Genomic DNA, 13,932 nt, shown 5'->3' on the forward strand with positions numbered 1-13,932 from the left:
GTAGAGTCCACTGGTGGCAGCAGTACCCCTATAAGTAGGGAAGGGTCATATGACCATAAAAACCTAAGTAAGATTGTCCCTCCCTTCAAGAGTGGGGATGACATCCACAAGTGGATAATTGCTTTGGAGAGGGCCTGTAAAGTAGGACAGGTCCCCCAGAGTCAGTGGGCAGCTATACTATGGCTCTCCTTTTCAGATAAAGGCAGAGATAAGCTCCTTCCAGTTAGTGATAAGGATGCTGATAACTACCAAGTCCCTAAGAGCGCTCTGATAGATGGGCTTGGCTTAACCACTGAGCAGTATAGGTTGCTGTTCAGGGATACCCAGAAGACACAGACTCAGGACTGGACTGATTTTGTAGATTGTGCTACTAAGGCTCTGGAGGGCTGGTTATTGGGCAGCGAAGTACATGACTATACAGGATTGTGTAATTTGATTATGAGGGAGCAGATCCTTGGTAATTGTCAAAACCAGCTTCTACACCAGCACCTGATGGACTCTGATCTGACCTCGCCCCAAGAATTTGGTAGGAAGGTGGACAAATGTGTCAGAACCAGGATTAGGCCAAAAAAAAGGTTGGTGACCAGAAGAAAGATTCTACCAAGCCTCAATAGAAAGGTGGGGATAAATCTAAGGACAAATCCACTACAGGGCCCCAAAAATCCTCTGAGGGGGGTGGGTCCCACAATCCTTCCTCTACTGTTAAGAAACATTATTGCCATGTCTGTAAGCAGCCTAGTCATTGGAAAACTGACAGCAGTTGCTCAAAAGCCAACAATAAGAAAAACAGTCCTCCAAGTGACACTCCAAAATCTCCTGTTAATATTAGTAGTAATCTCCCAGGTGGTGGGAGTACCCCCAAAACTGTGGTTGGGTATACTTGGGGAGCTCAGGTGGACTCTGGCCTAACCAGGTCCCCTAATACAGAAACTCTAGTCTGTGAGAATGGCATGGGGTTTTCCAACTTCACTCCTTGTCCCAATACCTTGGGCAAGTACAGACAGGAGCCCCACATCAATGGTCAGAAAGTTGAAGCCTATAGAGACACAGGGGCTAGCATCACTATAGTGACTGAGAGACTAGTCCCCTCAGGACAACTTTTACCTGGGTTCACATACCAGGTGATCACTATTGATGGAGTGCAGAAAGATCATCCCATGGCAGTAGTAAATCTCAGCTGGGGAGGTGTCACTGGCCCAAAGAGAGGGGCAGTGTTGACAAACTTGCCTGTAGATTGTCTACTGGGAAATGATCTAGAGATCTCAGCCTGGGCTGAGGTAGAACAAGAAACCCATTCCAAAATGGTAGGCCTTCCTGAAAAGGTTAGTGGGGCTGTGATGGTCGCAGCCCCAGCTCAAGCAGATTTCCTCCCTGGAAAGGTTGGTAGGGCTGTGATGGTCACAGCCCAAGCTCAAGCAGACTTCTTCCCTGAAAAGGCTGGCAGGGCCGTGATGGCCACAGCCCACACACAAACAGAGTTCCTTCCGGAAAAGGTTGGTAGGGCTGTGATGGTCACAGCTCAAACTCAAACAGATTTTTGTGTTGTGAAGCCTGAAACTATGGATCAATCCACGCAGACAGAGAGTATAGGGGAGGAAGAAAAGTCTCCCTCCCACCAGACATCAGGTGAGAGTCAGCCTCCTCAGGGAACTGATCCTACCCCTTGTGAAGAAACTGCCCCAGAGGTAGTCAGGCCTAGCCTGTCAGAGCCTCTTATGTCAGTGGACCCTTCCAAGGTGGGACCCAGTCTGGAGCAGGTAACCTGCCCCTCTCTACCCTGCCTCAGTCAGCCCAGGGCTGTATAGGTCAGGGAGGCCAGTGGATCCTAAAGGGCCCCCTGTCTAAAGTAACCCCCCCCCCTCCCGCCCCCCATCAGCAGATTAGGGGCACCAAAGCTTGCAGCCCTAGCCAGGTGAAAATTCCAAAAACTTCTGAGGGGTTATCCCTTCCCCTTAGGTAGGAACCTCCCCCAGATGGACTCTGTTGGGAACAGCCAAACCTGGGACCTGGTGGCCCCAAACCTGACCTGCCCCTCCAGTAAGCCAAACAAAGGGACCCAGCCTCCAGCTGTAGGCAGCCAGAGGTTGACCCTGAGAGCACAGTGCAACTCAGTCATGGTAAGAAAAGCATACATGGTGGAAAGTGATTGGAGGAAGCTGAGCCCTACATTAGAGGAGCCTCACTTCAGTACTCCATCTCAACACCAGCCTTTTACTTTGTCAAAACACACCACACCCTATGGTGGAGACCCTATGATACACTTAGGGTAAGGGACTGCTTAGTGGACCATGAGACAGGGGGTAACCATGTTAGTGCAGTTACTTCTTTATATGGCCACTTAGGCAATATAGGCTTACCTGGTGCTTTGAATGTGGCTTCTCACCAATAAGCCACACCCAACCACTGCACTCTCACATGGGAGGCAAATATATATATATATATATATATATATATATATATATATATATATATATATATATATATATATATATATATATATATATATATATATATATATATATATATATATATATATATATATATATATATATATATATATATATATATATATATATATATATATATATATATATATATATATTACACCTTTGAATAGTCTACACTTTTAAGCATGTCTTACCACCCCTGGCAGAACAAGACTGCAACACAAAACAAACAGCACCTTTGGAAAAGGACTTTTATTTAACAAAATGCAAAGACTATCACTTTTAGAATAAGGCTTGGGGTTTATTACATAATACTCTCCAAACAAAGGCTGTCTCAGATACCAAATGCATTAGCTACAGGCATGAATCAATAACTGAGCAAACTTATAATCTAAATGGCATGAATCAATAATTATGCTAATTAATAAACAAGCAATAACTGATATAAGATAAGATACACTGGACGTCCTGCAAGAGATCAGAAAGATATATATATAGAGAGTAAGGATCACTCTGGATGTGCACCTCCCACACCACAAAGAAAAAACCTCAAATGATCACAACGGCACACAACTCAATACTTCACCTGATACATACACTGCCCAGTTCTGGCCGGAGGAAGTCTTCAGACAGCCGGGGATCAGAGCTCAGCAATCAGGGTTCAATCCGAGATAGACACGTCTGCTCTCACTCGGAATCCAAACTCCCAAAACTTCCACTGCCAACTTCCACCAGACCAGTGGAAGCTCCCCTTTTTAATACAAATCCAAACATAACGAAGCTTCTAGCAAGCCTCGCCCCCTCCTTCACATGAGATTCCTGTACCACTTCGTACCAAGGTCACACCGCAGGTTGATCAGGCCTTTGCTATGACTCCGGCATAGAGTGAGCACATTCATCTGACAAGAACTGGTTTCTACTAGCACACAGAGTGCAGAAAACAAGTGAAAGCAAAACATTCAGCTCTGCAGCGCCGTGCCGGACAGAAAGGCCCAAAGGATGATGGAATTGAAAAGCAAGATGACATGAGAGCATGTCAAAGGCAATAGTCAGCACTGCCATAAAGCAAGGTAAAGTCAGAAAACAGAATGGTCAAAGCCAATAGTAAGAACTCATAATGCTGACCAATGCACATTACAATCACAACTGCACGCCTTCAAATGCATATCTCACACGCTCTGCTCTTGGCAAGACTGTTCCAATCATTATCAACTCCCACTGAAAGACAGCAAGATTACAGAACAGAAGAGAAACAGGCAAATGCAGGACCATCCTACATTAAGGAACACACTAAAATCAATTAAAATGGTGGTGGCAAGGGTCATCATAGGGTGCCAAAATCACAAGAGTGTCTCATTTATTACACCTGGTCAAGGATAGCCGTATCTCCTTTCGTTTGGGGGGGGTGGTGTCGGAAGGTGGATATCTGACTATATGGTTACCCCAACTTTTTTCCTAGTGTTTAGCTGGTTTTTGACTTAGTTGGCCTGTGATCCTACTATTCAGGGCCCCCGGCTATCTGCTCTCACTGTAAAATGGACTCCATGTACTTTAGGTACATATCCAATTGGGATTTGGTCACCTTTGTGAGCCCCTGTAAAGTGTACCATAGGTCCCCAGGGCATAGGCGCATCTAAGGCCTATCAGGGGCTGCAGCATTAATTATGCTACCCCTGGCTGGCCATCCAAACTGACACCACAGGCTGATCACTCAGCTTGGACAAGGTGGATTACCCCTTGCTTGGATATAGTATTCCTATATCTACCCTTATATATAGACACATATATACCTATAAGTCACTCCTATGGCAGGCCTTGACAATCCTGAAGGCAGAGTGCTTGGTTTTATGTGAGATGGTGCTCTAGCCTGAGCTGAGCCCGTCTGCAGCTTTCAGAACCATGTCCTTATAGCTGTTCTATGATGTAGCCATACCATGTACTCTTAAGTGCATTATAATCCTCTGGGTTAATGCTAACTTTGGTTTGGCTTTATCAAAACATGTTGTGTATGGTGTCAAACACTTTGGAATACTACCCCTTGCCAGTTCTGCCGGCGGGGGTAGCATTCCACCCTTCTAGAGGGAAAAGACATGTAGTTACTGATTTACCCGGTTAAAGTTAAACAGAGCCTCAGCATCACAAAATGGATGCTGCTGCCAGAGACACAAGTCTGACCTCCTGCTGCTGGACGAAACTCGGGCTGGGGAGGCCTGGAAAATAGGTTTCCTGTCCAGGGAGGTGCCAGAACCTCCCCAGACAGGCAGATGTGTATTGGGACAGGGAGGGCTGCATCAGCAGATGCTTTTTGAGACACTGCCTGGGGCACACAAGGTGCTCCATGCATAGCTTGGTTCAAACCAGTTGCTGGGGCACTCCAGCCCTAGCTCTGGTGTGAAACTGGACAAAGAGAAAGGGGTGTAACCACCCCCTTCTCAGGTTCCACCCATAGGAGGGACCTAGCAGGTAATCCAGCCCCTTAGTTTAGTATAAAGATAGGAGCTGTGTCTAGAGACATTAGATTATCCTGGAAAGAAACTCTGAAATGAAACTCTTGGACCTTCGACCTTCCACATCGACTGGAAGACTGAAGACATCTCCCTTGTGGTCATGGAGTGACCACCCTGTGCAATCAGGCACCACCAGTAACTTGCCAGTTTGCTTTGTCGATGCTCCTGCTGGAACCCGAAGACTCAGCGACTCAGGAACTGGACTTACAGACTTCGCCGACTCCGATCCACATCCACAGCAAAGCTGAGACCCGTGGCGGACACGAGAGACGTGGGACCGGACATCCTGGACTACTTGCTTTTTGCTAACTGTGCAGCTTTTGAGGTACCCTCGAAGTTGTGCATTGGGGTTTGAGAAGCCCCAGACCCGAGAAGCATTTGCACTGAAGCTCAGCCCTCCACACTCCAGAAGTGCTGCGTGGGGCCCGCTCCTGCATTTCAGCTCGACGTGTCTTTCCGGTTGCTAGCCCGTTGGCTAGTGAGAACTACGAAGACAAACCTTTGAATCAACAATGCTTGCCTGGTTGCTCCAGTCTTGCTCCAGCTTCTCTGTGAAGGAGAAGCACCCCAGACTTTGCTGGTATGGACAGAAGCCCATCTTCACTTACTGCGTGGGTTGCGGTTACCAAGGCGTGTTGGGTTCAATCCGGATACCAGCACCGCAGTCACCTAGATCCTTTGTGGGACTGCTCGTATCCAGTGCCTGGTTGTCGTCGATGCCTACTGGTCCACGTGGCTGCAGAGACAATCTTCACCTCTTCACCTGATTGCATCTCGACATCACCTGGTTCCTTCCTGGTCACTGGCTAGTGGCCCAGACTCTGTCCCCTCTGCTTTCAGGTTCTTCTCGACTCCGATCCACCTTTCGATCCACTCAGACACTTTCCTCCTGGTCGCCTGCAGCACTTTCTTTCAGCTCTCCATAGGATTCAGCGACGAAACCCGACAGGAAAGAACACCTATGCACCCGGCTTCCCTGGGTGAGGTAACTCGAGTACTACGGTGCTCCCGTGGGTATTAACTATCCAAGTGTCCTAGTTTAACAGGGCTTTACCGTAGTCCATCCGGAAGTGTCCGAAATATACTACTTTGTAACTTTTACGTTCCCATTCTAACTCTATGGTAACTCGTGTGTGTGTTTAGACACTGCGCACGCATCCTGTGGGACTCCTACTTCCTAACCTTTGGTTGTCCAGTGTAGCCCCAGTGATTCCCTAAGCCCTAGGCCTATTCACCTTTCCTGAAGTGGTTCTTATACCACTTACTTAGTATATGGTTCGTGAGGCCCCTAGGGCAGATTTGTATTTGTGCAATTTATAGTATGCTTAATGAGTAGCTTGTAATGTATCTCGAACTCTGACCTCATAAAGAGTGCAGAGGGATTGTGTTAGTAATAAATACATATATATTTGATATATACCTTGTGTGGTGTCCTTTCATTTGATATTCAAGGAATTATTATTGGTAAAACAACTGGCTTCACATGCCCTCTGAATTTTATGCCTAAGACTGCTTTGTCCATGCTACCACTAGGATAGCTGGTCTATAAGGTTGACTTTACAACCATCACCATAAGGGTTGTTTGGACTGATACAGAGTGCCCACTAGAATAGTGGACATCATATACCAGGCCAACTTCTCACAAGGATCACGTAAATGGCTCCAATTCCAATTGACTCGTCAGATCTCTACTTGATTCTAGTCTTCCTCCACTTCTTAAACGTTGTGACCACAAGCCAACAAAAAACTTCAACAATCAGTACATCAACTTTAATCTAGTTACCCTAAAATCTACAGTCTCCTCAAATCTTCAACTAATATCAGTGCCCACTAAACTGAAAATCTGTACACACAAAACATGAGATGAGTTAGCCCCTCAAAAACAAAAAAATCTAAGACATGCTCTCAATGCTTCTGTAAATAAAACTTAAGGCCTAATTACAATGTCGGTGGGACTGACACTGACGTGCCGCCAGTCCCACCAACATATATGTCCGTGGTCCACCTGCCATCGCATTACAATGTGGTGAGTAGAGGGACCTTTCGCAACGCTGTTATATTCCATATAGGTGCCCCAATATTGGCTCAGGTACTAAATGCACCTTTCACCTACATTGCCCTCATATTGCACTGCATAACGGTTCTTAGGACTGACCTTTCACCCAGTTGAGGTAATGACCAGAGAACCTGGGGTTTTCTGCAAAAGGCCTAAGCCTCATTCATTATACATGAGGATTCTTGAAATCACAGCTGGACAGCAGGCCGAACATCTCCTGCATAAAAACCATGCACAAGGGTCATTCCTTCCGTCATCCTAGTTCGACATGACACAGCGAGGTATATCCCCGCGGGGTATTACTTTAGGTATATATATATCCTCTCTTGCTTAAGTAGAGAGAGGAGAAATGGACTTCCTTGCCGACACACTGAAGCGAGACGCTGAGGCTCCTGCACACAGACACTCCAGCTTGCAGTGGTCTGACATCCCTTTCGGGGTGTCCACCTCGAGACCTGAATGGGTTCCCATAGTCTCTCGCTTCAGGTAATAGTGTTGACCTTATCCTAGAGGGATTCTTTACTTCCACATCTACCTACATTCTAGGTACTTCTAGGTGTATCTAAATAGGGTTGCATCGTATGTGTACACTTTTATTACTGTCATGTATTTTTATACCTGCCTGTATTCATGATTTTAGCACTATGATAGAATTCTACCATCCTTTTACTCTGTTAGTGCTTATAAACATTTATATCTGTTACTGTCTAATGGTTGTTTCAGCACATCAATTTTACACTAGAATGACACTGGTTCAATACATACTTATTGAGAAACGTCCCCATCGTTTATTCTGTTTATCTCTCTACCAAGACAAAGTGAGCACGAATGACTGAGTGACTAGTAGCACTATTTCCACGATTCTGAGGGATCAGGGTTGTCATGTTCGATAGTTGCCAATAACTATTCTCTCCTTGTTAAGAGGGGTTTCTAGTGGCACTGTGAGCTAGCTGGTATACAGGCTGACATACTCGGTGGGGGTGTCTGGAATCAGTTTGAGGAACAATTAACAGGGGTAAGGCCCGTTAACCTTGGTGAGACCGGGCGCAATTTGCAACAAAAACAATGTATCAACTGGAAAATATTTAAAGAAGGACAATTTGAAATGGTGAATTAAATCACAATAGGAAAGGGGAACAAAAGAAGGGAGACCACAACATAATGGTAGGGTGAAGTGGTCTGTGCACAGAAGCTTTACTCGTCCCGTACCCTACTGCAGCACAGAGGCTTCATTCCTCTGCCACAGCGACTGAAATCGATTTGTCATTGTGCCGCTCTGTCCCTGGATATCCTCCTGACTTCAGCCTTAAATCAGTCATCCACGCCTATTAACTGGGACACTTTCTGGATACACTAACAAGGCTCATCCCTGGATCCTCATAAATTGCAGACCACGCTTATGGACCTAAGCATCTGGAACTTACACGCTTCCCTGATGCCTCGCAAATCTTGATTACTTCTAGATCGCTCTCATCCATACCATGGACTTTCTTCACTAGAGCACTACCCTCAAACTAATGACCATTGTCCTGATGATAACCTGCAATCATTCAGGTTGAAACGCCGTTGACTACTCAGCCTAGAACTCAGGCGCTGTTGTGGTCAATCTATTTATCTGAATGTCTTGTACATAATCACTGTATATAACTTGCCTACTTTGACCACTTTAACCTTACCTGTTATAGCCGTTCACGCTGTTCTCTGTACCCTTATGTCACTGCGCCGCCCACCTTCACTAGCACGTCCAGTGCTAATTTTGTGTGTTATGGTCATTGTATACTCATGTACTGTAGTGCTTCTTAACAACTTACGCAATTATAGTTTATTCTACTTCACCCTACCATTACGTTGTGGTCTCCCTTCTTTTGTTCCCCTTCCCAATTGTGATTTAATTCACCATTTTGAATTGTCCTGCTTAGAATCAGTTTGGACACCAAGCCCACAGGGTATGTTGTCTAAACGTGCACATCCTATATAAGTTTATAGGAACTACATAATAACGCTTTTTGGTGTGTCTGAAAACACCATAATCCCCTAATGACGATGGAGCCAGGCTTGGCTCTGCCGTCTGGATTATGATGGCACTTTCCGACAGCCTTTTCAGTTGGCCTTTCTGACATAAACAGGCTGTTGGAAAGTGCCTTTGGGGGTCCGAGCAGGGCCCCCTTGCTCTCCGCTATGAGCCTGGGAGGCTCCTATGGTGCCACCTACACATCCCTGCACCATGTGCCACACCGTGCAGGTATGTTTCAAATATCTGTTTTGCTATAGAAGCCTGTGCTGCGGGCCTTTTCCGCCTTCTGCACAACCTTCCATTGTAGAATGGATGTTTCCGACCACTCTATAGGTGGTCGCACCCTAGTTGTGTCGTTGGAACCGCCCACCTATGGTCAGGAGGTTCCAGACTGATAGAGTGTCAGGTGGACGCAAGTCCTCCCGACACTGTAATTAGCCTGTATATGAAGAAAGAAAATTCCTCAGAGCTGTTGAGTAGATGGACACCTTAATCTCTCCATGAAAAACCTTGAAAAATCCTGTAGTGAGAGTAAACAATAGCAAAAGTGTATCTGTGAGCTGAAAGCCTTGTTTCTTTCAAGTGAAATCAGTCACCCCAAAAAGATATTTGAAACTGTTAAACAGTCACAAATCCATCCCCCAGTACGCTGACCACTGCAAAAACTGTGAAAACTGCATCACATTGTGAAAGTGTGAACGCACTCTCACCAATCTCCTTCAGTCCATTCTCACAAAAAACATGAAAATACACATCGCTGGAGGACTCGTTTGGGCTTGTCCAAGAGAAGATGCCAACACCATCTCAAAGCGTAGGCAGCCTGCTCCCTTTATGATCCCTTAGCAGCAGGTGTGGGAAAATAACTCTTAAAAGGGGATTTCTTGGAAGGGGTAATAATAACCCAGGCCACTGTTTTTTGAAGTGCAGGGCACAGACTTGAAAGACTTGAACATTTCCGCCTCTTGTTCAATGTACCCTTCTGGCAAAACTCCTAGGAATCTGTGCCAAGAAGCAGCCTAAACATTTCAGAGGAAAAGGACTTCCTCGACAACTTCCAGACTGCAGACCAGGATGTTATTCATAGACCACAATGCTGCCAACGATTCTGGAAAGAAAAGTGTCATGGAAAATGCACCACCCCCTAGACTTAAACCCTTCGAAAGCAGACATTAAACATTATTATTATTATAATTATTATTATTATTATTATTATTATTTAAGAAGCTTGTAAAGCGCGCAGCTACCCCCGTCGGGGGTGTCCCGGCGCTGAGAGAACGAGTAATCACCATAGAAGGCAACCAGGGTCTTATCATCCAACCTAGTGCTGCAGAGGCACACCTAATCAGAGTTGGGTGAACAGCCAGGTTTTTAATTTGCGTCGGAACATCTTGCCTTAAAAATAATCAGCGCCTGAGTACAATGCTTCAATGCAGCTAGATAGTCCCTTCTCTATCAGTGAATGTCCAAGATCCTTGGCCTTTATATCAGAGAAAAACTCATCTTCCACGCTCAACTTAAATCAATGACAAAGAGGCAAAATTTCGAAGTTGACACCTGCAAGGACTCAGACCTTTCCTTCCCAGTGTAGAATTTAGACAAATGGTTTAATCCCTCGGCCAGTCAAGATAAGACGATGGCAACTCTTTATTTATTGTATTTATTTATTTAAAGAGTTTTATATAGCGCTGCCTAGACCCGAAGGTATTAGAGGACTTAACACAAGGTTCCACAAAGTTGCAAAAATTACATCTGTTACTAATTACATAATTTACCATTGAAAACAATAAGTAGCATAGAGGACGAGGTTCATGGAGTGAAGAAAGGTAATAGGGTAGGGAAGAGGAGTAGGGGGAGATACGTCAGAGAGACGAAGGGAACGTCTGTCCAAGGAGCAGCTGGGTAGGTGAGGGCCGAGGGGGAAGTCCATAGCCCATCTCCTCAATAGCTATCAGGTAGCTACACCGCGCATCAGCCAAATAGCTAAGTCTCCACGGAAAAAAAACATTGAAGAAGACGAAAAGAAAGGAGCATAGAGGGAGAAGGGGGAGGGGTGTAGGGGTGGGAGGGGGGTACGACGGAGAGACTAAGGAAAGTCTGGCCAAAGTCCAGCTGGGTAGGCCGAGGGGGAGTCCGCAGCCCATCCCCTCTTTAGCTATCAGGTAGGTCCACCGGGCATTGGTCAAATGGCTAAGTCTCCACGGTCCAACTCTTTGCCTTGTAGAATCTAAAAGCAACACCCTGCTTCTGAAGGAATAACATGAGATGAAGCAGCCAGGGTGGCCACTGACCCCAACCCTGATTTCTCAGTGGTGGCTCCAGACTTAGGCTAGGAGTACATTCAATTTGGCCTGCATATTTGCAAACCCCTGCTTTTTAGGGTGCTGGACGATCTAACATCTAAAGTTGGTTATCTCAGGCAGACAGTGACCACTGAAGAGCTCTGATCCACTCATGCTTGAAGAAACAACATGAACAAAGGAGGGAGCGGTTAAGCAAGACTTCCCAGGGAGTGGACTGAAGGTTTGGAACCCCTCCCTGCTTGCTGTCAAAACAGATCCTTCAAGCAAGCCTTGAAAAGGGAAAGAGAATAGCTGTTCAAGGGCATTTTTCCACATCAGGGTTAAATCTTGACTTTGCGGTTGGAGGGCAGCCAATGTCTTTGTCATCACTTAGCTACTCCTCTCTTGTTCTACTCATATGTTTAATGTTACCATGGTAACCTTCAAGCAGTGCTTATGGACCTGTATTCCTGGAGTTCAGATTCTTGTAAGTTTGCACATTCTAACTCGTGTGTCAATCTTTGTACTGTGAAGATACACAAACACTGCACACAACTCTCATCAGTAATGAAACACATGTTTCTGTTTTATATATTTATGTGGAACTAACTTGCTGTTTCCAAAACCAAACTGAGTTGGTTTTACAGTAGTCGTGTCTGGTTATTGGTTGTGGAAAGTGGGCATTTCAATCGCGAATGAGCGCTCTAGATAGGGCAAGACTCTACCATATTATAGATGTATATTGGTGAAAACTACATCCAAATGCACCACTGAGGCCCTAACCATTATCCTCTCTCTGTCCTGTCCAACTGAAAAAGTTGTCAGTTGTGTTTTTCACAACCTCAGTAACGGTGTTGACTGGGGTCTGTTGTGAGAAAAGTTAAGGACAAAGGGCCATATGTATCATCAACCTGATTTGCGATTCTCAAATAGCGATTTTTAAGAAATCGCTATTTGAGAATCGCAAAAAGGTATGTATGTACAAAATCACATTTTTTTAGCAATTTCTTAAAATTCCTTTATTGGGATTAGCAAATTGCGAATCGCAATTAAGGAATAATTTCCCATTCATTTCTATGGGCCAGGAGGCCCATAGAAATGAATGGGAAGTTATTCTCAATTTGCGATTCGCAATTTGCTAATCGCAAATTGAGAATAATTTTAAGGGTGCAGGGGTGTCCAAAGCACACCCTGTTGCACCCCTGAAATATGCATGGGTGCACATGTGGCGCACATACATGCCATAAGGGCATGTATGTGGGTCACATGGCACTTTGAATAATGCAAAAATGTGCATTTTTCAAGGAATTCACAATTTACCACCAACTAGAAGTTGGTGGTAATTTGCGATTCCTTAAGGACATTTTGCAATTTTTTTTGCATCATACATTGCAGTTAAAGAATCGCAAAATTTGCGATTCCTTAAATGCAATTGCAAAATAAGGAATCGCAAATGTTGCGATTCCTTGTTTTGCACCAGCTTTTGCTTTATACATACCATTTAGCAAATTCGCATTTGCAAAGGCCGAAATTCTGTGAATTTCGGCCTTTGCGAATACGAATTTGCTTGATGCATATGGCCCCAAGGCACAAGTGAAAATTGGGGGAGAGAGTTTGAATATCTGGAAGAGTAGGCATCAGGGGCAGTCTCAAGCAAGGTATTCACTGGCACCCATATAACTCAGCCTCTACAACTAATCTGGGCAAGTCCCTACAAACGCCTGGATCATCCCCACCAAGAATTTGACCATAAAATGTTCAACATTATGTCAATAACATTCTGATTATTGACTGACAACCTTTCTAGAGTAATGTATGTGTATTATAAAACCAGGCTGGTGCAAATGAAGATAAACCAAAGATGTGCATAGGGTCACCTCATTACAATTGACCTTGATGGGAACTGCCTGCCCACTCTCCTATCTGGCCTTCATTTTCTTGCCCAAGTGAAGAGGGACTTTTATTGACCAAAACTGGAGGCCTGGTCTAGAACACAGAAGATCCTCAGCTGACCTCAAACATAGATTGACTCGTATATGTAATGTTACCGATTTCACCAGCGGGTTTCTCACTTCTTCAAACCCAATGCACAACTATGTTTAGACATCCCTTCAAGCAGTCCACAAACACATAGTGAGAGTCATGGACGATCCAGGAAGTATAGGCGGCAATGCTCCTTCAGGACTCCAATAACACCGGGCCTGACATGATAGTTGCCATGTCCATGTGATCTGAATTGTCAGCTGTCCAGTGAATATGGTATCCCTGGTCGCGGAATGTCCTGCATTCGCAGTACAAGCAAGGGCATATCAGCCTCGTCTTCCGGAGGACTCGGCGTGTCTTTTCACTCTGTCTTATGCATGGCTTGGTCTTGTCTCCTGGGGACTGACGCAGTTGATGGGTCTTTCGATGACACAGTGGTTCAGCTTGCGGGAGGCTGAACATGTTCTGAACATGACTAAGCATTCCATGTTGTGGAGGTCAACGCCACGGCAGCACTGATGTATGCAAATTTATGGAAAAACAAAAACTGAGAACACATATTGGAGAAAACCAAATCATGGAATACGGATTTTAAGAAAAGACAACTTTATGGACATACAAATAAATCAAAATTAAAAGAAACATT

Source organism: Lissotriton vulgaris, unplaced genomic scaffold (genome assembly GCF_964263255.1).
Source record: "Lissotriton vulgaris unplaced genomic scaffold, aLisVul1.2 SCAFFOLD_1989, whole genome shotgun sequence".
Lineage (NCBI taxonomy): Eukaryota > Metazoa > Chordata > Amphibia > Caudata > Salamandridae > Lissotriton > Lissotriton vulgaris.